General features: G+C 34.4%; 1 long non-coding RNA gene across 1 annotated transcript; it reads left to right on the top strand.

Annotated features, from left to right (window-relative positions):
• Positions 1 to 2,359: 2,359 nt before the first annotated feature.
• LOC145001428 (uncharacterized) lies at positions 2,360 to 3,541 on the top strand. Its single transcript, XR_013661583.1, has 2 exons — positions 2,360 to 2,815; positions 3,049 to 3,541. It is a non-coding gene; the product is annotated as an uncharacterized LOC145001428 (long non-coding RNA).
• Positions 3,542 to 3,826: the final 285 nt, after the last annotated feature.

The raw sequence follows: 3,826 nt of genomic DNA, 5'->3' as shown, positions 1-3,826 counted from the left end.
CGTCGAGTCCAGGCGCGATCCTGCGTCCAAATCCGCGTCCCTACTCGGCGAGTCTGAGCTCCAACTCGCCGAGTCCCCCTCACAAAACAACAAAATACAACTAACAAGATACCTGATAAAATCCGGCTGTTACATTTTTTCACTTCCTCCTTCATCGCCAAAATAACTTGAAGCTTGTACTTGGTCATATTCGACGTGTCCATCGCTAGTATTCGCATGTCGCTATCCCTTTGTTTCTGAAGCTCCCATTCAGAAGCAATTTGCAAAATCTTGTCCATTTTATCTTTTATACCTTTCATGTCGACCCCTATTTCTTTCAACTCTTTTGAATCCGATGCTTTGCCTTTGCCTTTGCTTTTTTACTTTGTCTCTTCTCATTGGTTGGGAAGGTGGTGAAACTGGAACAGATTCATCTTCGTTCAGATCAAATTGAACACGAGCATCTGATGTAGTGTGATCGGACTCAGATGTTCTGCTGCATTTTGAACTACTATCGATATGCTCATTTGATGTTTTGCTACTTTGTCGTTTCTTGTTATCTTTCACAAAATTACAAACTTCAAGAAACTTGAAAGTCTTCAGATTTTCTTTTTGATACACTTTCAACGCTTTCTTCAAAATCACTTCATCGCTTTCTTTACTTTTCCATTGACGTTTCATGTTGTTATATACAAATCATTAAACAACATGATTTCCTTGTTCATCTTCCCCCATTTGGAGTACAATTGATGTTTTGAACGATATTCTCCACGGTTCATTTCTTTATGGAACCTATGTAAAACGTGAATCCAAAAGCGGTCATGCTTTTGGTCTTTTTTCCAAACGTCGCATCTTGTGAAATATCGATCCAAGATTATGCCAACACTAACACTTCTAGGGGTTCCTAACATTTAGTCTTCGCCTTCTCTTTTTTTTTAGTTGCTGCTCAAGTGGGCTGAGTTTCTGTAACGAATTCCGGTTCGGAATCAGAAACGACCGTTTCTGGTTGTGTTTGTGTTTGTTGAACAAACTCGGATTGAGACAAAAAACCAAATGGATTAAAATATGTGTCGGGTTGTGGTAATGTTTATGGCAGTGGTGGTGTTTGCGGTAGTGGTTACGCTGGTCGTTGTGAAAAATACGAAAGCATACCGCCGTAAAGGTAATACAGAGGTGAAAAAATCGTTTGATCAAATGAAATTATTGTGGTGGTGGTGTTTCTAATGGGTGTTTTTTCTTTGTTGGATCTTTTGGAAGAAGACATTTTCAAAAAAAGTTCGAGGAAAAGAGTAAAGATTTTGGTTGAAGGTTATGTAAATAATGGTAATATATATATATATATATATATATATATATATATATATATATATATATATATATATATATATAGAGAGAGAGAGAGAGAGAGAAAGAGTAAAGTTAAAAATAAATAAATAAACGAATTCAGTCAATGGACCATTCAACGGTCAAAAAGGAAATCAAGCACCAACCAATCACTGGTCACAGTTCTTTCTAGCCATAGTGCGGCCAAGGCTACACGAAACCGCACACATGGGGCGGTATTTGCGCTCGACGTGGCACGGACGCGGCTTCAAATTGCACTCCACTCCGATGAGCCTTATAAGCTCGGAGGTCAAAAGTTGATGAGAGGTTACTGTAGACATTTACCTGCAAATTGAAGACGTGTTACAATGCAATTGGAATTAATAGAAAGTGAAGTGTCACTTTTTCACATAATATCCATATTGGTATTCAAAGTTCATTGGTACAATTGGTCTCCTCTAGTCTTAGCGATTGCTTAATTCAAGTCCAACGCTGTAAATGGGTTGTGTTTTTTTTCTTTTATTTATTTATTCATTTATTATTGTTATTCCTATTTATTTATTTATTTATTTATTTATTTATTATTGTTTTTATTTATTTATTTATTTATTTATTTTGTAAAAGTAGGACCATTTCTAAAAGGTTTTGTAAAAATAGGGTACATTGAAATTGATTCCACAATATCATCGTGAAATGTTATGAATGTGTTTCATCCATTCTAATTCATTTTATAAATATTATTATAATATTTATGTATAAAATTTTCTTTTTTTAAAGACAACTTCAAAAATGGTCTCTATGGTTTTTGAAAATATCAAGTTTAATTCTTAAGTTCAAAAAACCTCACAGATGGTCTCTGTGGTTTCAAAACTTTTAACAAATGATCCTTTTCACTAACACCGTTATTTTTGACCATTAAGTAAAGGGCATTTCTGTTTTTTCACTACCACATGGACTATTTATGAAGTTTTGACTCATTTAATATATATATATATATATATATATATATATATATATATATATATATATATATTAAAGGTTCTCTCTCTCTCAAAAGAAAACGCGTTTCTTCATCATCTTCATTCACATACATCACAATCAGCCGTTAAGTTGAGATATCAACCCATTTTGTTCCTCCCAATTTCTGTTCAGATCATATGGTTTGGTATTCGATCCAAAGGCAATTATTTTTTTTTCTTAATTCATTTTCATCTCTTGGTACTCCTCTGTCCAGTACAGAAAACCCAAAAATTACACAGATCCAATCAATCAAACCTCCATAACCAGAGCTTCAATCCATGTTAGAATACTTGAATCAACAGCATAGGAACTCTTGGCTAGGGATAAGCGACCTCTGAATCAGCCTCCACTGGTTGTGGTTGCTAGAATGGGTGACCATTAGAGACCCAAATGATACTTCTGAGTCAATATACGCTGTTTCTAGCGACCGTATTTGGCAGAGGAAAAACCGGAAATAACCTTCTCTTCAAACACTATCTACTTGTCTCATAAGGTATACAAAAAAAATAAATAAATAAATAAAACTAATTCTGAGAAAAAAATCCAACAATTCCACTAAGAATTTGGTTTATTAATCACACCATAAACAAGAAATTATCTTAATCCCTGAAAAAATTGATCTGGATATCATACTTTTCTATCATAGAATTCATTTTTCTAATTTTATATTGGATATCAGATGTTGATTAGTATCTCAATTAAAATCGGTAGTTTCTCTTGGTCAAGCATTTCAGTGAACACATGGTGTGTACGAGTGAACACATACATCTGCAACCACAAACCCAGATCTTTGAAGCTCAAGTAATAAGAAGAAAATTCCACACCAGATTTTTGAGAACATTGATTATTCCCGTCTGAACTCATTAGAGTTCTTGTATGTTACAATCTACTTAAAACCATCTCGTTGAATTCAGATATGTTCAGTTTTATGGCTCGATTTGCAGACTTCTGGCTCGATTCCATTCTTCAAGTAGCATCAAAATATTTCGTTCTTTGTATACAACTTCCCACCACTCGAAGGCGACTCGTCTGAAGAGATCGGAAAACAGAGACTAGTACCTGGCGCAGATAGTGGAGATGAAGACTTATGTCGGAAGCCCTTCGGGTTCATGCTACTCCAACGAAAAACCGACTGGAATTCATACTTTCTTGAACTGTAAAATCACTTTGATTTATTTAAATAATTTCCTACAACAATATAAAGCCTATGCATTTTTTTTACTGATAAATCACTACACGTCTCAAGAATTATGAGAAATTATGAAGAGAATCGAGGTTATTGAGAGAGATGGGTGGGCCCCTTTTATATTAAATAATTATATATATTTTTCTTTTTTTTTAAATAAGTCAAAACTTCATAAATGGTCCCTGTGATAGTGAAAAGACAGAAATGTCCTTCACTTAACGGTCAAAAACTAACTGTGTTAGCGAAAATGACTATTTGTTAAAAGTTCTGAAACCACAGGGATCATCTGTGAGGTTTTTTGAACTTAGGGACTAAACT

Source organism: Lactuca saligna, chromosome 6, assembly GCF_052625555.1.
Source record: "Lactuca saligna cultivar CGN05327 chromosome 6, ASM5262555v1, whole genome shotgun sequence".
In the NCBI taxonomy this organism is placed as follows: Eukaryota; Viridiplantae; Streptophyta; class Magnoliopsida; order Asterales; family Asteraceae; genus Lactuca; species Lactuca saligna.
This window is presented reverse-complemented; position numbering and strand designations above follow the sequence as displayed.